This window comes from Simochromis diagramma, unplaced genomic scaffold (genome assembly GCF_900408965.1).
Source record: "Simochromis diagramma unplaced genomic scaffold, fSimDia1.1 OVJJ01000721.1, whole genome shotgun sequence".
Classification (NCBI taxonomy): Eukaryota; Metazoa; Chordata; class Actinopteri; order Cichliformes; family Cichlidae; genus Simochromis; species Simochromis diagramma.
Genome location: NW_024386890.1, coordinates 90,533 through 113,589, shown reverse-complemented (window position 1 = coordinate 113,589; position 23,057 = coordinate 90,533). Strand labels below are relative to the sequence as shown.

The 23,057-nt window shown below is 43.4% G+C and overlaps 1 protein-coding gene and 1 long non-coding RNA gene across 3 annotated transcripts in view; one reads left to right on the top strand and one right to left on the bottom strand.

The window, feature by feature from the left end:
* Positions 1–23,057, top strand: part of LOC120734740 (myotonin-protein kinase) — a 94,857-nt gene that overhangs the window by 3,008 nt on the left and 68,792 nt on the right. The gene's annotated exons all lie outside the window — the stretch shown is intronic.
* LOC120734743 lies at positions 19,354–20,286 on the bottom strand. Its single transcript, XR_005696103.1, has 3 exons — positions 20,058–20,286; positions 19,895–19,984; positions 19,354–19,817 (listed from the first exon to the last, which is right to left on the bottom strand). It is a non-coding gene; the product is annotated as an uncharacterized LOC120734743 (long non-coding RNA).

Genomic DNA, 23,057 nt, shown 5'->3' with positions numbered 1-23,057 from the left:
CCTAGAGACCGGTCAGTATTATATATACACACAGACACACATTAACAAACCACATCAAACCAAGTTCTACAAAAGGAAAGTGTGTTTTCATAGTCCTCTTGTTCCATCTCTTTTTCTGTCTGGTTTGCTTATGGTGTCTTACCTCCCTACATGGCTACCTAAACAGAAGATGTCATTGATGGGTACCAAGCCAGTGTCAGTATTTACAGGAACGAGCAATGACTCCATTACTGCATTTTCTTTTCTTTTCTCTTTGTTGTATACTCTTAAAATGCTATCTTAACAGCACTGGTCAACAGAAGTTTTGGTAGCAAAAACCATTTCAGTAGCAAATGCAAAATCCAATATAAAAATAAAAACATATGTTGGTGGCACTTTCTATTACAGCTCCAAAAAATAGAAAAAGCTTGGTGTCAACCATGGTGGCCAAGCTGTCATCCCTGTTAGAGAACACCTTCCACCCCATGCAGGTCTTTTTGACAGCACTGAGCAACTCCTTCAGCGACAGGCTGTGGCAACCAGTGTGTCAAGGAGGGATTTAGGAGCTTGTTCCTTCCAATTGCTTCTTTACAATGACCCACAGCAGTACAATTACTGTATCTTTGTATCTCTCACACACATACACATGATATTCTAATAACATCAGTGTCTGTTATTACTGTAGAATACTGTCACTTTTTGTTTAATATATTTAACGCCTGTTATGTCCCGGTGTAGGGGTACCGGAACGCAACATAAGGGTTAAAAGCAAAGTGACACCGCCCTGGTTCCCAAAACCATACACAGAAGCCGATTTACAAGTTAAAGGTGGTTTATTTTGTCTAAACTGAAGCTTAACTCTAGGGAGAACAAACAAAACAAGCTTGTTCAGAAATGGAGGTGCTATCTAAACCCTAGGTGAAACAAAAACCAAACAAAAGTCAAGCGCTACTCCTAACTGAATAAGTAAGGAGAAAACATTACAGACAATAGTAAGGCAGTTCACCCCATCTGCTTCCGCACCCATTTACACGTGAAAAGTAATCTATTTACAAAGCTCAACAGTCCTTAGCAAAACATGTGCACAAAAGTCACAGAGTTTGGAGGCCAAGGACGGATCTGCTGCTGCTGTCAGTTGCTGTCCCGAGACAACTGCTGGAGAGGGTTTTTCAAAACAGCCACTTGATCAGGAAGCCAATCAGCAGCCGTCAGCTCTGGAATGACCTGTAGACTTTTAAACACAGAACAAAAAAAGACAGCCACCGGGATCCGAATTATGGCCCGGACCGTAACACACCTTTAACACAAAGTGTGGAAACCAGTGCAGTTAGACACATTCCTCAGGCTAAGGCAGTATGCTGCACAGTTTGGAGCTTGTTGTCAAGTGTATCAACTCTAGTCCAATGGACTGCTTTCAAACATATCCTGTTCAAAACATAACGCATTTGCATTTATATAGCACTTTCCTAGTCTTAAAAATCACCTTGAGTGATTTTAGACCACAAGTCACAAGTTACATCCTTTTCCTTCTGGGTCAATTAAATGTTTTATCCAGTTGGGAGAGAGACATTTTTTCAGAGCCTTGGCGGTTATTAGCCTTGATAGAACTAGGTTATTTATTAGGTCATGTGCAGTGACTGTCCAAGGATCAGTGATGTGGATGACATGAAAATAACCTCTGAAAATAACAATCTCATTATATAAAATAAAAAGCATCAAAGCACCACAGGACTCTATATATTACTTTTAGTCTACTAACCCAGAGAATTGGCTTGTTGTTTTTTTAAATGTTTGTTGCTTTTTTAAATTAAATATGAGGGTGACTTTTCACACTTTTGTGAAGTAACTTTGCAATACGTTGTATATCTAAAACTGTTCTTTCTTCATCTAAAAAGTTTACGCTGTACGTCTGTGTCACCCATATTCCTCTCTGGACCTGAGAATGAAACAAAAAATAATGGACTGGAAAACTTCCCTCTATTCATAAACGATAGCTGCTATTTTTAGTTGTAAAGACTGAGTCCAAATCTGACAGTTGCTATGCTGAAGAGGAACTCCATTTATGGAAAACAGAACAATGTTATGCTTAACAGCAAGGACACAGAACAGGGAGCAGTATGCATACTCACAGGTTATAAGAGGCATCTGTGTTTTTTGGGAACCAGTTGGCCACATCTAAAAAAGAAAGGAATGCAAATTTCACTTTTAGGGATATCTCCATTCACATATGTAAAAAGTGTACATACCTGATAGTATTCTGCTTAAGAATATTTGACTTGGGTCCAACTGGAATGGAATGGACTGTCAATTACATAGGAGTTTTCTAGTTCTACTAACTACTCCAAGCCACGTTACAAGCAAACATTCACGCATATTTATGCACCACTTTATTTACGCAGAGCCTTATCGTGGCACTCAGGTGTGTACCACCCTATGAGTGCCATACATGCTAAGAATCAACAAATCAACCCAAGATGCAGATTGTTGAGCTGTGAAAACAAGCCAGAGTATATGCAGGTCACTGTATGCTAGCACAAGGAGCATATGAAAATTTCACACAGTCTCAGCCAACTTAAACCCAGAGTTGTCTTACTGTGATAAGACCCCTGAACCAAACTGCTGACCACATGTCCATCTATTAACTTGTGTTTTTTGTTTGTTTGATTTATAACAGTTACGTACGTTTAACTCCATCTTAAGCAATTTGGTGGCATTATTTGTGTCCACTTGTCCTAGTACATCGAAAGGTTTTGAAAAGTTAGTGCTGAATTCTATGAATTTTATTTTCTTTTATGACTTTGGTCTTGAATCACCACATATCATCTCACAAACAGGGACTCCACAAGGGACTGTCCTGGCTCCATTAGATTTCACATTGTAAATATACAGCAGACTTCAAATACAAATTTGAGACCTACCCCATTCAGAAATACTTGGATGACACTTCCATTGTGGTGTGTATCAGGAATGGACTGGGAAGCTTTCAAAAACTTTCAGCAACTGAAGTCACAAAAACAACCTTATATCTAAAGTCTCTAACATGAAGGACATGATAGTAGATTTCTGAAGATTCAGGCCTCCTGCTGTCAAGGTTTTTAGGGTGGGCATAGAGATGGTAACAAAATATAAATATTTAGGTTTATATCTAGACAACAAACTAGACTGGTCCCTGGATACAGACAAACTATACAAAAGGGGAAAAATCACCTCTTTTTGTTAAGGAAACTAAGATCACTTGACATCTCAAGTAAACTGCTGCAGGTGCTGTTCTGTCAGCCTGTGGTGACAAGTGTGCTGTTCTATGCCGTTTGGAGAGGAAGGATCAGAAAAGGCATGCAAAGAGACTGGACAAACTAGTGAGAAAAGTTGGCTCTGTAATTGGAGTCATACTGGACACACTGGGGAAGGTGTTGGAGAGATGCAATCTAAATATGTTAGAAGCCATCCTGAATAACCCTGATCACGAATATCTTTATGGAACAAAAACATCCCATCATTACAAGAAGACTCTACTCTCTATAACATAAAACAGACAGAGGCAGAAAATAATTTGCCCCCACATATTTTTAACTCAAATAAATATAGCAGATGAGCTATGTCAGACATGAATTTCCCATTGGAATCAGTAATTATTGTTATTCAGGTCATTCACAAGAAAAGAAAAAGAAATCCATTCTGGGTTTTTATCAGTTAATTAGTTCATTTCCCGTCAGTCAAAACAAAACAAAGCAAAGCAAAAAAAAAAAAAAAAAAAAAAAATCACACACACAAAAACTCTACGCCAACCAGGAAGCAAAACAAGTATGAATCCCACCCAGTACTCCATAATTCTGTCATGGTCTGCAGAAGCAGACTGTGAAGGAGGACCCAAGTGCAGACACGGAAGGAGACAGAAATGAGTTTAAACAAAAGGAGAGCCATTCATTATGGCTGATTAAACATAAAATACAAAACGAGGTAAAACGAGGGAATGTTAGGGTGTCTGGGTCGTCAACCCAGAGTTTTCAGTTTTACAATATTATTGAACTTTGATTTTGCCATTATTTATCATTTCTAGTCTTTTGGTTTCTTTGTTAGAGTTGTCTGCCTTCTGGTTTCAGTCTCTGTGTTCAATGGTTGCTCTGTCTCCCCTGTCAGCTGTATCCCCTTGTCAATTCCATGTTTCTGTGTTATGTTTCCTGTTTTACTTTGAAAGTCCGTGTCTCATGTTAATGTGTCTGTGTTTGCTTCCCTTGTCTCGTTAGTCCTGATTTGTCCCAGCTGTGTTTCCCTCCAGTATCCCATTCCCTGATTGCTCTCTCTGTGTATTTAAGCCCTGTGTTTTCTTTTGTCTGTGTCACGATCTCCCTCGTCCCACACTGCATGCGAGAAACTACAATGAGGAAACATGAACAAGACCATTGATTAGCATTCAAATATCTCAGTGAATACATAAAGATTACCACAAAGCAAGAAAGCACGAGACAAGGCTAATCAAAAGGTATTGGCTGAAGAATATGCTTATTACGCCAACCCTTTTAACAACAGATCTTTTTAAGCATGCAGCTCATGTACATAGGGCTCGAAGCAAAGAATGAAGCAAAACAAACAAACAAACAAACAAACAAACATTTTTGAATTTGAATTTGAAACAAAAAACTTTCCACCTCACATGAGTAACTACATTAAATTAAATTTCATAAAAATAATCAATGCAAAACAATCAAGAGTTTCAGTATTATTATTTTTGCTCTTTTCATTCTTGATTTATATATTTTTCTAATACTCTATTTTTACACGTTTTTAAACAAGGAAAATGAACTCCACCTTTTTAAATCACTGTCATAACTATTCCACAAGTTAACTCCTCTAACAGAAACACATCTCTGCTTTATGTTTGTCCTTATCTTGTGTGTGTTTTTTTTTTTTAAAACAACTCTGATCCCCTTAAGTCATATTGAAACTCTGACTTCAAACAGCTTCTGAGTACTTGTCATGAAACGCCGTGTGGCAGGCAGGAGATGAGGACTCAAAGTGCAGGACTCACAGACTCAAGGGATGAACTCAAAACCACAGCCTTATTTGCTGGTCACAGAAAAATGGGCATACAAAGTAAACTAAACTGGGAAACAATAAACTAAAACACACAGGGAGATCCACAGAGCAAGAGGGACAACACGACACTGACTCAGAGAAACACAGGGTTTAAATACACTGGGAAGTAACGAGGGGAATGAGACACAGAAGGAGGGCACAGCTGGGAGAAATCAGGACTGACGAGACAAGCAAAGCAGGACGCATTCACATAAGACACGCCCATCAAAGTAAAACAGGAAGTATCACACAGAGACGCGAACTTGACACGGTGGAGACAGCAACTAAGAAACACAGAGACATAAACCATAAGGCAGAGGACTCGAAGAACCAAAATACACAGAGGGAAACTCAAACAGGCAGACACAGACTTACACAGAACAGAGGGGACACAGAAACATGAAGGGCAAGGGATTGAAACTAGAAACCATAGAATAACTCACACAAGTACAATAATACAAAAATCACAAAGAACTAAACATGCTGGGTCAGGAGACCCAGGACCCTGACAGTACTATGGCAAAGCAAGTTATTTTGTGCTTTATACATTATCTGTGCCATTTTATATTCAACTAAATCATAACATTTCAGGGTATTCAGAACAAAATGTTATTTGTTTCTATATAGTTTGATTCATTTATAATTCTTATAGCTCTTTTTTTGTAACTTGAAAATAGGAAGAGTATTTGTTTTATATGCATTACCACATATCTCTAGACAGTAAGTCATATATGGAAGCAACAGAGAACAATAAAGTGTGTATAATGATTTCTTGTTCAGGACAGTTCAGTTTTGTAGAGAATGGTTTTTGACATTTTTGTTTTCACATGGTTTATATGAGACTTCCAGCTCAGCTTATCATCAATTATCGCTCCAATAAATTTATTTTCATATACTCTTTCAATTTCAATTCCATTAACCCCGATATTTGCCAAAAATAATAAATTTTGTTTTCTTTCTATTTAACGATAACTTATTTATATCAAACCAGTTTTTTAATATATTTAACTCCTTTTCCACTGTAGTCAGAAGCTGTTCTAGGTTTTTACCTAAGCAATACAGAGTGGTATCATCAGCAAATAATACACATTTTAACAGTTTGGAAACACTACATAAATCATTTATATATAATATGAATAATTTAGGTCCCAGCACAGAGCCCTGAGGAACACCACAAGTTACCTTCAACTTCTTAGATTTTACATTATTGATTTCTGTCATCCAGGTAACTTTTCATCCGCTTGTATGCCATCCCTCTTATACCATATCTCTCTAGTTTATTCATTATTATAGAATGACCAATTGTATCAAACGCCTTTTTTAAGTCTATAAAAACACCAACAGTATATTCCTTATTATCTATTGCAGTAGATATCCCTTCTACAAGTTCCATCACTGCCATCGAAGTGGACCTTTTCGCTCTAAAGCCATATTGGTTATCACTTCGGAGATTATGCTTCTCAATATATTTATCAAGTGTATTAACAAATAACTTCTCTAAAATTTTTGAACCTGAACAGAATCATGAAATCTTTAACCTTACATGACATAGAGGGAAGCAACACAGATGACCTAACAAAGATGGAATGAAAACACACTGACTAAATACTCACAGGAATTGATCAGGGGAAGTGGAAACTCATGGAGAAACAGCTGACTGGAATGAACATAATGAACCCACAGGGGAAGTAAAACAAAACACGTTGAACATGGAAACACACAACTCTTCAAAATAAAACAGGAAACACTGAGAGATATAGACATGACAACACAAACTTGACAATATGGAACACACAGACATAAAACACATGACAGACTGGGGAGACACGGAACACAAGAAAAGACACATGAGAACATAAGGGAGGTGAAAGCACATGCATAACTAAAAGTAGAACAGTGAGGAAAACACAAACTACACAGAGGACAGAAAAAGACTCATAAATCAGGAGACACAGATGAAACATAAATTGAATAAAACTCAACTAAATCCTAATAACAACACAAGAACTAATTTACAATATAATATAAGAAATCAAAAATACAACATAATCTGAAAATGCTGGGTCGCATAGCACCAGGCCCTGATATGATTTATCCAACTGGCTAAATAAGCTACCTGCAGTCAGTGAGTGTCTGGCTGCACAAATGAACAAGATGCTAATGGATAAGACATACCCAATGTGGCTAACCAAAGACCGGACAGTCCTCAGCCCCAAGTATCCCCAGAAGGGACCATTCCCATCCACCTACAAGCCAATAACGTGCATCAGCACAACATAGAAGCTCCTGTCAGGCATCATAGTGGCTAAAAGCAGGCATATGGCTCAATACATGAGCGGGGCACAACAACATTTTTACCCTATGAAAAACCAGAGGGGCAAAACATCGCCTACTTGTAGACAGTGCAGTTGCTCAAGACTGTAAGACCAGACAGACCACCCTGTGACGGCCTGGATTGATTACAAGAAAGCCTATGACTTGATGCCTCACACATAGATTCTAGAATGCCTACAACTGTACAAGATCAACAAGACCCTAAGAGCGCTCATAAGGAATTCAATGGGGATGCGGCAAACAACACTAGAGGCAAACTTCAAGAGTAAGAACAAGTCACTGTCAAGTACAGGATTTACAAAGGATATGATCTCTCCCCGCTGCTGTTCTGCAAAGGCCTGAAATTAGCCAGATCACCAACAAGTCTGGCTATGGATACAGACTGGGGCAACCATTAGCGACTTCTTCTAGCAGTGACATCAGAATGCAATTTAGACTGGAGAAGTGTAGTCAGATGGTAAAAAACAGAGGGAAAGTAGTCAGAACTGAGGGGATTGCACTACTACAAGGCAACATTGCAGACATTGAGGACAGCTACAAGTCTGTGGAAATCCCACAATTATATGGGAACCATGAGGAGGATGCTACGATAGCCACAACCACCAAATACCTGTAGAAAAAAGTCAAGTACTGAGGAGTCAGCCGAATGGGAAGAACAAGATCCATGCAGTCAACGCCTACACCCTGCCAGTCAACAGATAACCTGCTGGGATAATCAGCTGGCCAAAGAAGGAGATAGAAGCCACTAACATCAAGAAGCTCCTTACCATAGCTAGAAAACAGGCTGAGACTGTATGGTAAGCAGAAGCCGTGGATGAGAATTAGTGTCAGAACCACTATAAAACAGCCAAATTCTGTGAGTACATCAGAAAAATGGCCACAACTGATAGTGAAACTAGGGCAAGAAGAGGAACAATCATGGAAGGACAGCCCGCTGCATGGCATGTAGAGATGGTTCAGTAAAAGGACTAGCTGTTACATTCCCTGATAATGCATTGCTTTAGATGGAGAAAATCTTGAGGGATGGCTGTTATGAGGAAAGGCAGCCCAGAAACGTTACCAGCGGCACACATTGTTGTGTGCCTCAACTTTCCATCTTTTACCCGGGCTAATCTGCCATTTTTTTCTTTGGTTAGGAAGGATTTAGCGATTTCTTTATTGATATCACTTATCAATTCGATTCTTTATTGATTCCCTTATCGATTCTCATTGGCTCCACCTTACCACAATCTCTAAGCATCATATCAAAGACATAAATGTATTCAAATTAATTGCATGTTGTGTCATCAGAAGTTTGCGCATGTTTGAGGTATTTCCCCTCTTTGTTGTGATCATTCTTGGAGTCATTACTCAAAAAAAGTAAAGTTATTACAGATATTATACAGAACACTTCTCTTAAATGTAATGCAGCATGTTACTTAATTACACTCAGGAGAAAGACATTCGTTATACTACTCGTTATGTTACTTTTATGTTACTCTGTAAAATGACCTGAAACACTCTGTCTGTCATGGTCCTGGGTCATTTTGACCCAGCATTTTCAGTTCTTATATTCCTTTGTATTATGGTTTGTATTCTGATCATTTTGTCACGCTTTGTTTATTAGTATTACTCTATGTTTCAGTTATTCTTTGTGAGGGATTAGTTCTTAAGTTGTGTCTCTCGTTTAGTGTAAGTTCAGTGCAGTGTCAAGTCTGTGTCTGTTTCTTGTTTCCCGTTTTATTGTGAAAGGTTGTGCCTCATCTCAGTGTGTGCAGCTTTGCTCCCCGTGTCTCGTTTGCCCAAACCCTCCCAGCTGTGTCTCCCTCCTGTTTTCCATTCCCTGATTACTCCCGTGTATATAAGCCCTGTGTTTTCCTGTGTTCCCTGTTGGGTCGTACCCTCAACTAGCTGTGTGTTCTGCTTCGGTGTGTCTAGTGTTTCGTCTCCTGCTCCAGTTTAGTATTTCTTTTCCAGTGTTTCAGTCCTCAGTTCCTCTGTTCAGACTTTTGTTTGTCTTTTGGTGAGTTTAGTTAGTACGAGGTTTTTCCCAGCAATAAAGCTCCGCTTTAAGTTTCACTTCCGTGTCTGAATTCTGCATTTTGGGTCCACCACTCCTGCTTGCCTGCCTGCCACAAAGCCAACCATGACACTGTCTAATAATTACCAGAATCAGAATCATGTTTATTGGCCAAGTATATGCACAAACACAGTGCGACAGTTCAAGTGTTTAGGGGGGAGATGGCGAGGGAAAAGAAAACTGTAACTGCAAAGAAACTGTTCCTATGTCGGGTGGTCCTGGTCCACAGGCTTCTATACCGTCTGCCAAAAGGCAGCAGGTCAAAAAGTCTGTGAGGTGGTTTCCTGGTTCTTGAGAGGTGCAGGTCCTGGATGGAGGGGAGGGGGGCGCTGATGATCTTTTCTGCTGCCCGTACAGTCCGCTGCAGTCTGCACCTGTTCTGTTTAGTGGCTGCACCATACCAGACTGTGATGGAGGAGCACAGGACAGACTCAGTGACTGCAGTGTAGAACTGGATCAGCAGCTCCTGTGGAAGACTGTACTTCCTGTGGAAGACTGTGCTTCTCAGGAGCTTCTCAGGAAGTACCCACATCCTCTGCTGTCTTAAGCAGTCTTAAGCAGCTCCAGGTTGTGCTGGAGCTGAACATGAGCTCCTAGAGCACCACTTTACCATCACACTCTCATCATTTTGTGCAATAAAAATAAAAGTAATGTCCATATCCACACTGTAAACTGCGCGACACTTTTGTTTCTCCGACAGATGAACTGAAATCAACTTGTCGTAGCAAGAACCGATAAGCTGGATCGATAGGCAGGCAGACTAATGCCTATATAGCACTTTTTTATACAACTCGCCTAATTTGCACAAGCACTTTCTTCTATGCTCTTTCTATCTAACATTCACACACACATACTCCAGTGGATGAATCAGAGAGGAACTTGAGAGTAGTGTCTTGCCCAAGAATATTTAACAGCAGACTGGGACAGCAACCTTCCAATTAATAGGTGACCTGCTGAAGCACCTGAGCTACAGCCACCCCAAGTGTTAAATTCTTCACAAGGCCGTTCAGATCCCCTTATATGCACATAAAATTGTGCAATAAAATATTTTTAAAAGTTTCTTAAAATTAGGTCATTAGGCGAGCATGGTGTCACAATCCTGGGTCTGTGACTCACCATTTTGTATTTTTGAGTTTTCTTATGTTAGTTTGCCATGATATTAAGTATTGTTGTATTATTTAGTTAGCGTTTTGTTTCATCCATGTCACCATGATTTATGAGTCTTTTCCTGTCCTCTATATGTTTCTTGTCCTCTGCGTTTTACTTTCCAGTGCTTTAGTCTCTTCCTATGTTTCATGTCTACGTTCCATGCTTTCAGGGACCTGGATCTGAGCGACCCAGGGTCCCTGAGCAGTTATGGACTTGTATCATATTATGTGTTTTTGCTGTACTGTGCTGCTGTCCCTGTTGTCCACGCTTGTGTGTATATAGGCAGGTGTGGGTGCTTGTGTGGGTGCGGCTGTGACAGGCACCTTCAGGCCTGGTATGTGTGGCCCAGCCAGGTGGTTGGCCACACCTGAAGATCATCACACACCCACGGTCTGCCACCACAGACTGTGACAGAATGATCCAGCCAAACATGGACCCAGCGGACTCAATGGAGAGGCTAAGGAAGGAGTTGACAGATAGGATTTACAAACTGTGTGAATGCTGCTCAGGCTACCAGTAGCTGGTGTTTTGCTCCTGTGGCATTCTTGCCAATCTCTTTCTGCGCCCCACTCATGTATTGGGCTATGTGCCTGTTCATCTTAGCCGATATGATGACAGGAACTTCCATGTGGTACTGAGACAGGTTATTGGCCGGTACTTGTATGGGGCTGGTCCCTTGAGGATCAGGACTGTCCAGCCTTCGGTTTGCCATTCTGGGTGTCTCTCCTCAACTAGCAGCTGGTTCATCTGTGCTGCCAGACGCTCATGGAGTGCAGTCAGCTTTTCAGTCAGTAGGCGTGAACCATGTCGGGGCCTGGTGCTGTCCAACTCTTCATACTGGAGACCCTTTCTTGGATGGCTGTGACGGTTACTGTACCCTGTTCAGGGAAGTTGTTGTAGTCTGCTCTTAGATCCACTAGCCACTGAACATTGCTGTTATGGATTGTGTCCTTCTCCCATATGCTCTTTCAGTATTACTCCATCTCCAGCCCTGGTGGTGCTGTTCTCATATTGTTCCTCTGCCACTGAAAGTACACCTTGGATGGTTCTGTGGAGCACAGCTGGTTTATTCTCCTGCCTTCTATCTCTCTGGTGTATTTCTTCAAGCGGCTGGCCAAGGCTGTGAGTCTTTGCTTGGCAGTTTCCAAGGCCTCGGGTATGAGACAGTTTGCTGTAGGCACTTTCTTCATTGTCCTTCTTCACTGCAGTTCTGCAACTCGGATAGTTGGCTAACCTCCCTCCATGTTACCTTAATCTTAGCCTCTAGTCTCCTCCATGGAGGGTACTGCTCCTTGTGGCTGTTCAGGTTGTAACCAAGCATCTCACTGATCCCTGCTGCCATAGTGTAAATCAGCTGGTTAGTCTCAGTAATGATGCCAGTAGGTATCGTCTGTAGTGCAGCATTCACATCATCTAGTAGATCTTCTGAGGGTAGTTCACGTAGTCTTGTTAACTAGCTACGGAGGATCTAGGTTTCAAGCTTCGCCATGATCCTATCTTTCGGGTTAGGTTCAGGTCATTGATAAAGGAGGTGGCTGACATCCAGAAGTCCTACCAGTGGCTGGACAAAGCTGGACTGAAAGATACGACAAAGACACTAATCATGGCAGCACAGGAACAAGCTCTGAGCACAAGATTCATAAAGGCTGGGGTCTATCACACCAGGCAAAACCCCAGGTGCAGGCTTTGTAAAGATGCCCTGAGAAAATCCAGCACTAAACAGCAGGGTGCAAGATGCTAGTGGGCAGGGCATACATGGAATGCCATAACTAAGTAGCTGGCATAGTATACAGAAACATCTGTGCCGAGTATGACCCGGGAGTCCTGAGGTCAAAATGGGAGACGCACCCTAGGGTGGTGCAGAATGACCGAGTTAAGATCCTGTGGCACTTCCAGATACAGACGGACAAACTGTTGATGGCTAACCAACCGGACATAGTGCCGGTAGACTGTAGTGATAGATGTAGTGATACCGAATGACAGCAACATCAAGAAGAAAGGAACACAAGAAGGGCTCAGAGAAGTGCTGAAAAAAAGTGGAGGGTGAAGGTAACGGTGGTCCCAGTGGTAATCAGAGGACTTGGTGCAGTGACTCCCAAGCTAGGAGAGTGGCTCAAGATCCCAGGAACGACATCCGAGATCTTTGTCCAGAAGAGTGCAGTCCTAGGAACAGTTAAGATACTGCGCAGGACCCTCAAGCTCCCAGGCCTCTGGTAGATGACCCGAGCTTGAAGGATAGACCGCGCGCAGGGGTGAGAGGGGAATATTTTTAATATTTTTTTTAAAATTGTTACATCACGGTCTACTGGTACAGAAGTGCAACATAAGGGTTAAAAGGAAGGTGACCCAGCCCCAGTCCCCAAAGCCAACCCAGGTTCAGCCCTGGATTTACCTGGATTTGGGGCCGGTGTCCTGCAGGTTTTAGATGTGTCCTTAATCCAACACAGCTGATTTAAATGGCTAAATTACCTGCTCAACATGTCTTGAACTTCTTCTCTACTTTTTCCACTCCTTAATCATCCACTCCACGGACAAAGCTATTGAACTGCGTACATTTTCTGTTAAGCATTCTGACTTTGGTTTTTGCTTGCTATAAATTGGCCTCAAACCACACTACAGAAAAGGAGGATGAGGCACCAAAGTTAAATATGGCAGCCACTTCCTCACTTTTGGAGCAGCATAGGAAGGCATTGGTGAGTGATTTCAAAACATCTTTCAGCCTACTGGAGTCGAAGTTTGACGAAGTCCGGTCTGCAGTGAAAGATCATGGTCAACGACTCAGATGTTTAGAAACTATTTAAGTCAGTGGGTTAGGGAGCTCCACAATGTTTGTTCCAACCTCAGCAAGTCTAATACTAAACTTTTGGCTAAAGTAACGGACTTAGAAAGAAAGAAATAGATGTCAAAACCTGCGTATTCTGGGACTTGAAGGCGTTGAAGGTTCGTTCCACAGAATTCTTTGTGGACCTGCTTAGTGAGGTCTTCAGGAAAGACAGGGTCGGCTGGAGATTGCCAGATTTCAGATTACCCTGAAAGCCTGTTTATCTGGTCATTACGCAGGGCTGAGGGACAGCCCTGTGAGTAGATTTTTCTGATTTTCTCCTACTCTTGGGATATGCAAGGACTTTTGTTCATGTTTCAGCATTACAGATTCATCTTCTTTTCTCTTCTCTCCTACGATTTACAAGCAGGTACACCATACTTATTCTAGTGTGACCCGTGGTAGGTACCCATTTAAAATAGGACAGAGCCGTAGGCGCACAGTCAGTTTAAAAGAGTTTAATTTTTAATACAAAATAAAAGAAACAGTGTAACAGCAGCACCTAAAAACAAAAAACGTTACCTTATTTAAAAAACGATAAGACTGTACGATTGCCCGTGAGGCAGGACAAGCGCTGCGGAGAACAGTTTAAAAACAAATCAACATAGCACACAGGTTAAAAATGGACGGCAACTCACACATGACCCCAAATGGGTAAAACACTATAGAAAAAAAGGCAAATCTTCGGTGCCGTCTTCACTCGGGCCCCCCGCTGTGCATGCAAGAGCGGGGAGACAAAAAAAGGATTTGTTTTCCCTGCAGCGCCTTCACCGCCTGCGAATCAATATCTGTGGTGCCTACTGATACAGAAAAAGTAAAACAAAAAAAACAAAACCATCGACAGCCGCAGCAGTCAGTCTGTCGGCTTACACCAGTTTAAAACAAATTAAAACACACTGATGTGTCGGGTCCTTTGCCCGCAGCCAGAAATCCACCTGGGAAAGCAGCAGCTCGGTACTCTGTGAATAAAAGGCAGGAAATCACTAGCTGGACAATAAAACACAGGAATATTCCTCCACTGAATTGGTTTTGTTACCTGTCCACAAGTTCGTGTCACACCCTAATAAATGTGGGTCAGTGGCGATGAAGTCCACTATACCGTTCTCACGGGAGCAATGTTTCCCACCTACAAGGGTGCAAATAACTGTAAACCTCTGCCAACAGCCAGAGCTCAAGTGGTACATTTTTGTGTAACCTACCGTTCTAACAGAAGTTTAGGGGAGGACGCGTATCAGACTTTCATAGTTAAGAAACACCAACGTGCCCAACTCGGACCAAGCACTCGCAGCTTCAGGTTTGCAAAGGAATACCCAATTGCCCACACCTGCGCTTATGAAAGGAGCGAAGACCAGCTCCGCCCACCAGGGGCGGTCCCAAGTCTCCAGGTCTCACCTGTCACATTCTCCCCCCTAGTTTTTGCATTGGCGACCCGACAATGAAACTTTAAAGCCACGGTCTATAAAAAGCTGTAACTGAATGTACACTAGGTGGCCTGGCTTCAGCTGATTGGGGCAGATGGTGTGGATTGGAATGGTGGCCAGCTGTTGAGCGTGTCGTTCTTCTAACTGTACCACTTTCAGCTAATGGAGTGGGGACACTACACTGTTGAGTCAGGGTACCAGGCTCAGTCCCACTGGACTGCGGCCTCATTACTATAGCCAGGTCTTCTGGGGGTTGTTGGGGACAAGTTGCAGAATCAGTTTGTACACTTTGGGGGTCACCTCTTGGGGACTCCCTTCGTTGCCACACATAAAAGTCTCCCTCATCCTCAGACAAGGGTAACCGGTCAGGTGAACTTCTAGGGTTAGGAGTTTGCTGGAGCTCTGCCCTTATTTTCTCACAGATATCAGCAGGGATCGGCTTGATCAATTGTCTGTTAACCTGTCTTTTCTGTTCTGGATCATGGAGTGGGGCCACTGTATACACAGGACCAGCATCAGCAGGGGCACGGACAATACAATACGGTGTAACACCCCAAAAATCTTGGATTTTATTCCGTCCCCGAATGCTATGATCTCTCAAATACACTAACTGATGCAATGGCAAGGGGTCAGAAGCTGGGGCAGGTTGACGATCTGCACGCAGCGTTGCTGCTGCTTTGGTGCGGTTACTCACACCTTTATAAGCTACATCTAGACGTTTCTGATGCTCTTGGACCCAAGTGTGCACCGGGCCATGGGTGGGTTCCTCCACTCTGCCTAACAGGAAGTCAATTGGGAGCTGGGGCTCTTGGCCAAACATAAGAAAATAGGGTGACTCACCCGTAGTTTGATGGATTGTGGTATTGTAAGCAAAGGTGAGCTGCTGTAAATACATGGGCCAATGACGCTTTTGCTCAGGGGACAGGGTTCTCAACAGATCATGCAGAGTCCGATTAAAACGCTCACACTGGCCATTACCTTGTGGGTGGTAAGGAGTGGTGCGAGTCTTTTCCACACCATATAACTGGCACAGCTGCTGAACTACTGCTCCTTCAAAACTCCTCCCCTGATCAGAGTGGATCCTAGAGGGAACACCAAAGCGATAAAACCACTCATAAACCAAAACACTGGCCACAGTAGTTGCCTTTTGATCCTTAGTAGAAATGGCCTGAGTGAACTTTGAAAACACATCAGTAAGAATCAATACATTTTCACGGCCATCAACAGAGGGTTCAAGGCATGTGAAATCAATTGCCAGAATCTGATTGGGCCTCGCAGCCATGAGGTGACCCATGGTTGTTTTAGGTTTGGGATAAACTGCTTTAGCCTGTGCACAACGTTCACATTGCTGACAGTAATCCTGAACCTCCTTAAACATACCTGGCCAATAACACCTCTTGCGTATTAAGTCTGCTGTCCTGTCAGTTCCCTGGTGACCATGGTCATTATGCAAGCCATGTAAAACCTCCTTCTTGAGACTCTGAGGGACCACTAATTGGCACACTGGTTCCCCCCCATCTGGCTGAAAAATCTGCCGATAAAGGACGCCCTCCTTTTCTACTAGTTTCCTCCACTGGCGCAACATTTCCAGCACTGCTGCTGGCAAATCTCTCCTCTCCTGACGAGTAGGGCCAGTTCCTCTGCGCCAAAACTTCAAACAGCCACTAATCGTGGGGTCCTCCCTCTGCAAAGTAGCAAGGTCTGCAAGTGAATGAGAGGGTAAAACCGAAATCATAGATTGGATTACTTGCTCTGGTGGTAAAACTGTTTGGACTAAAGAGTCTGGAAGGGAAGTACCAGGAAGCAGTGTTTCTTTTTGTCTGGCTCAGCAACAGGGACCTGATTGTAGCCACTAGCCAAGTCCAAGGTAGAGAACCAACATGCACCTGACAACACATCCAAGGACTCCTCAATTCGGGGCAAGGGAAAAGCATCCTTCCTAGTCCTTGAATTCAGCAGACGGTAATCCACACAAAGCCTAATACTGGAGTCCTTCTTTCGTACTACCACGATTGGGGATGCAAAAGGGCTACAACTTTCTCTGATCACCTGACTCTCCAACAGATGTTGAATATGGGCCTTAACGCTCTTATACTCTGAAGGTGGAATCCGTCGATACCGCTGACGGACCGGAGTCTCATCTAAAAGTGGGATCTCGTGAGTCATTAAATTGGTACACCCTAAATCACCATCATGAGAAGAAAAAACAGATTGGTAGTCACGCAAAAGGGCCCTTACCCTGTCCTGATCCTGTACACTGAGGGCTGAGAGATCAATTGCATTAATTGCAGTGTTCAGAGGGTTGGATTCCACACTCTGGGTTGCCATGGTAACACATTTTTCCTCTCCCAAATCTTCCAAGAGCCTGGTCGAGCCATCCGATTGGCTGACAATTTCAACTTGGCACAAGGTGCCAAGCTGACTGCGAGGTGGCAAAATGGCCTCAGTTAATCCCACATTGGTAACTGGGATAAATGCAGTGCCACTGACCACCTGGACCAAAGCTGGAGAAGAAAGGAGACCATGAGGCAAACCGGCATCTAATGGTTCGAAAAGCGCTGTTCCAGTGTGTGCTGAAGGGGCTTTCCGACATGTAGTTGGTACAAACTTCATTGTGCCTGCGGGGATGCAAATTTTTCTTCTACCCTTAACTCTCACTGGGCCACTAACTTGTGCTTCAGGCTGTAGCTGCGCTGTATGGCAACGCTGCAAAGCCTGCTGCCAAGGATCCTCCTGCACTAAAGGAAGGTCAAAAAGAGCAGAGCCATGTTCCAAAAACAGCTCCCTATAACACTCACGGATCACATTCATGCCAAGTACTCCACATATTTCTGAGTTGGGGCTGGGCTCCAAAGGATCTCTAACAACTAACACACCACGTTTCGGTATTTGCCTCCCTAACACTTGGCAATCAAGCTCCAGGTAGCCAACATAGGGAATATCTAGCCCATTAGCTGCCCGTAACCGCAGCCAATGGCATGCTTTCAGTTTCTCTGGACCCCAGTTCTTAAAATGTTTGGCAAAAAAACTCTCCGTGATGGTAGTGACCATGGATCCAGTGTCTAATAAACAGGAGACATCTACCCCTCCCATATTAATGGTAACCTTTGGACAGGAGCCTACCAACTTGGGTGGGGGACCAGACATTTGAGCATTACAACTGTTGGAGCCAGTTATGTCCCCATCTGATATGTGGCTCAGTATAACAGAGGGTGCTAGTTTTCCGCCTGCATGGAAAACGTACCCTGCCCAGATGAGCTCCTGCTAGGGGCTGTAGATTCAAAGGCTACTACCCTCTCATTATCACAGTCTTTAGCAAAATGGCCAGGTTTCTGACACCGTCTGCAAATAACCTGCCTTCCTCTCTGCGTGAACCTAGACTTACTTGATGTATGGGCAACTCTCAACTCATGTGTAAGCTGATCAATCTGGGCCTGCTGCCGTTTTAACATTTCCTTAACCTCTGCTAATTCTGACCCAATAGTATCCCTTGGCCCCTTTGTTTGTCCTGTATGCTGAATGCTGTAGACTGCTGGGACAGAATAAGTCCTGAACCGGCCGGGTTCTACTCCTACTCTGCCTTCCCGCTCCCACCTGAGGCCTTCATCTCTTAAAGTATGGAGGTCATAATCTGGATGTTCGCGAACAATCCTTTTAAGCTCGCGGCTCAAATTTCCATCCCGGACACCCTCTACAAACTGATCAGAAAGCAATCTAGCAGCCTCAGGAATTCGCCTCTCTGGACAACTTTGGATCATTTTGTCCATGAGAGAAAACAATGCATGGGAGAATTCCCTCAGTGACTCTCCTTCTTGCTGCCTTCTTGCATAAAAAGCTTCCTTAACAGCAATAAAGGACATGGGGCAACCATACTGGCTAAGGAGAATATCAAAAATGCAGTCTGGATCTTCTCTTACTTGCTGGGACCTATATTTTATTTCCTCACGAGCATCACCAGTCAAATGATCATAGACATAATGGGCTCTATCAACAGGGGCAAGTCTACGAGTGCGCATTACAGATTTTATTTCCTCCACCCAACTTTGGACACTAATTTCCCCAGTTCCACTAAACAGGGGGCACGACCTCTCTCTAGGGATATAAACCAGCCTCTCTCGAGGAGAGCCCTCCATAGGGGTAGAGTCATGAGGTCTACAGGGGCTAGAAATGCCTGATTGGGACTCCATAATAAAAAAAATAAAAACCCTCAACAGTAAGTGCCTACTGTGTTTAAATGCAGATTATACTTTGTTACCACCAGGATTTACCAGCTGCTGCTTTGCCTAAAAAAAATAAATAAATACAAATATAAAACAGTTTAAAACACACACCCAAAAAAAAATAATTTTACACAAACCAACTGACTAATCGCTGTGCACACCTAGAGGCTCTTCCTGTCGACAACGCCAGTTTGTGACCCGTGGTAGGTACCCATTTAAAATAGGACAGAGCCGTAGGCGCACAGTCAGTTTAAAAGAGTTTAATTTTTAATACAAAATAAAAGAAACAGTGTAACAGCAGCACCTAAAAACAAAAAACGTTACCTTATTAAAAAAACGATAAGACTGTACGATTGCCCGTGAGGCAGGACAAGCGCTGCGGAGAACAGTTTAAAAACAAATCAACATAGCACACAGGTTAAAAATGGACGGCAACTCACACATGACCCCAAATGGGTAAAACACTATAGAAAAAAAGGCAAATCTTCGGTGCCGTCTTCACTCGGGCCCCCCGCTGTGCATGCAAGAGCGGGGAGACAAAAAAAGGATTTGTTTTCCCTGCAGCGCCTTCACCGCCTGCGAATCAATATCTGTGGTGCCTACTGATACAGAAAAAGTAAAACAAAAAAAACAAAACCATCGACAGCCGCAGCAGTCAGTCTGTCGGCTTACACCAGTTTAAAACAAATTAAAACACACTGATGTGTCGGGTCCTTTGCCCGCAGCCAGAAATCCACCTGGGAAAGCAGCAGCTCGGTACTCTGTGAATAAAAGGCAGGAAATCACTAGCTGGACAATAAAACACAGGAATATTCCTCCACTGAATTGGTTTTGTTACCTGTCCACAAGTTCGTGTCACACCCTAATAAATGTGGGTCAGTGGCGATGAAGTCCACTATACCGTTCTCACGGGAGCAATGTTTCCCACCTACAAGGGTGCAAATAACTGTAAACCTCTGCCAACAGCCAGAGCTCAAGTGGTACATTTTTGTGTAACCTACCGTTCTAACAGAAGTTTAGGGGAGGATGCGTATCAGACTTTCATAGTTAAGAAACACCAACGTGCCCAACTCGGACCAAGCACTCGCAGCTTCAGGTTTGCAAAGGAATACCCAATTGCCCACACCTGCGCTTATGAAAGGAGCGAAGACCAGCTCCGCCCACCAGGGGCGGTCCCAAGTCTCCAGGTCTCACCTGTCACATTCGGATTGATTATTTTCTCAGATAATCGGTTGTCTTCGTGGGTCCAATCCCGTGAATACCAGAGGATAGTAATATCATACCATAAAATGTGTTATCAAAGACTTTTCCTGATGTTCCTCAATCCAGACGACACTGGCATTTTAATTCAACTGTACGGCAGATGACAACCTCCTAGAATTCATTTAGGAACAAATAAGCTCGTTTTTACAAATAAATACCACAGGAGAAAGTCTAAGGAGCTTGGAAAGAAAAGCGTCTGGACTTCTTGAACTTTCTTGCAGACATTTCATCTGAGAAGCTTCTTCAGTTCTAAGAGCAATTGGTGGAGAGTCCCAGATTTTGAGCCCTATGGGAGTGTCCCCAAGAGGGTCATGGACCCCCTATTGATCCTCAACCTAGTCACACGAGCCAAGCTGTGAACGCGAGTGTGGGTCACAATCAGCCAAGGTTTCGGGTGAACCCACTGTGAAACCTATCCCCACCCTATCATGTGATTTACTGAGGCCAACAGGCCCAGGATGTGTGGGCATTAAGGCACCTGGGAAGGGATCTCAAAACTGGATTATAGATGGCAGACAGTTGGTGTTGTAAAGAAGTCCAGACGCTTTTCTTTCTTTAGCTCCTTAGACTATGATGACCTGGATGACTGAGAACCTTCACAGACACCACAGGAGTAACTTATAGCCTAATAATTTGGGATACACTGAAAACCTTCCTCAGGGGTCAAACTATTTCCTAAACAGCAAATATAAAAAAAGGCCCGTATATAATCACTTACTTTAGTTAACCAAATTAAAGAAATAGATCTGCTCTGCGCTACGGTAAAAAACCCAGACTTATACAAAAAGCGCGTGGAACTTCAGACTAAATTTGATCTCCTTTAAACACACTCAATCGATGGTCAGCTTCTGAAGAGTAAGAGTTTGTTTCATATTCATAGCAAAAAAATCAGGTAAGACGCTAGCTAACCAGTTAAGGGGCTTTCAGGCAAAACAACATATCACAAAAGTCAGAATGAATAATGGTAATATCACCTTGGATTTTTCCAAAATTAATGATATGTTTAAGACTTTTTACTCTCAACTTTACACCTCTGAACTCCCACAGGAAAGCACTTTAATGGATAACTTTTTAACGCTTTTGAACATTCCTACGCTTTCCTCTGATAGTAAAAATAGATTATACAAACCCATAATGCAAGAGGAGCTGAGCGCAGCTAATTCCTCACTGCAGTGTGGAAAATCACCTGGACCTGATGGATTTCCCATAGAATTTTTCAAAGCATTTTCATCATTGCTTTCACCTCAATTATGTCTAATGTGCATGAATCGGAGCGGATTCATGCACGTGTTGTAAACTTCCGCCATCCTATTTCAAGGCAAGTATCACTCTTGTCCCAAGAGGAATGTCCAGTGGAATGTTCGTCCTATAGGCCAATCTCTACATTAAATGTCGATGGTAATATTTTGGCTAAATTTTTGGCACGCAGGCTGGAAAATAATTTCCCATCCATTATATCAAAAGATCAAACTGGTTTCATTAAGAATCTTTACTCCTATTTCAATATCTGTTGTCTATTAGATATATTATACACCCGTTCCGGTCAGAATCCTGAGTGCATTCTTTGCTTAGATGGGAAGAAGGCATTCAATCAGGCTGCTGCCAATATTTATTCCCAAATCCTTTGATTCTTTAAATTCAGTTATATCATCTTATATATGGAGAGGTAAACACCCCCAGTTGAATAAAGCTCTTCATCAAAAGTCTTGGACTAATGGAGGCCTGGCACTGCCTAACTTCCGGTATTACTATTGGGCAGCAAATACGTGCTTATATCTTGGGTCTATTTCCAAAACAAAGATAATTGCCCTTCCTGGGTGTCCATGGAGTTGAACTTGGCTACAGACTCATCTATTCTGGCTCTGATTGGATTTTCACCCACCCTACCCCCAAACAAGAGCAACTGATAATCCAGTTGTCTGGCTCACGGTGAGGGTGTGGGCTCAGATGAGGAGGCATTTAGGCTTAAAAAAATTAAACATCTTAAAATATGTATCTCCCACTGTGATAAACCATGGCAGACCCGAAGACATTTTCAAGCTTTTCAGGATGCTTTATTGAGGCACACGGTTGCTGAATACACACATGAATGGCTGCAGTATCCCAGCTGTCAGCCGACACATCCACAACACAACAACTCAGACTGTGCAAAGCCTTTTCATCTCACCTACAGCAGCACTGCAGACCACGCCCCGCCATATACCCCCATTGCCCGACAGGCCGGCAAGCCATCTAGCCGAACCTACTGTTCCCCCCGCCCAGACCGTTGGTGCTCCTGGGCCCTGGTGAGGGACAGGGATGTGACCACTCTGGCGGTCGCCCACATATCCAGCAGCGCCAGTGACAATGTGGATCCAGCGGACGCCCTGCGTACCCAGCGGCAGCCCTGGAACTGGTCCAGGGGGCCAAGCAGCGACAGCGCAGTAGACGTAGAAGTGAGCCGGGGCTCACCGAAAGCTGGTCCACCTCCTCCACCGCCAGCAGGCATGCCTCCTGTACACTGGCAGTCGCGGACCCTTGGGCACCTCCAGCAACAGTGTGGCAGGTTCCTCCTGCGCTCTCCATGAGCTGACCTCCGGCTCTTGCTGAGCAGGTGGTTGAGCTGGTGGCGAGCCCAGGAGATGCTCCGCGGCCCTCCTCCAGGGAGCAGGAACGGGCACAGATCCCTGCCGGGCATAAGCTGCTACCACTTGATGAGTAGGGATGGGTGTCCTGGCTTGTCGCATCCTGGGGCCTGA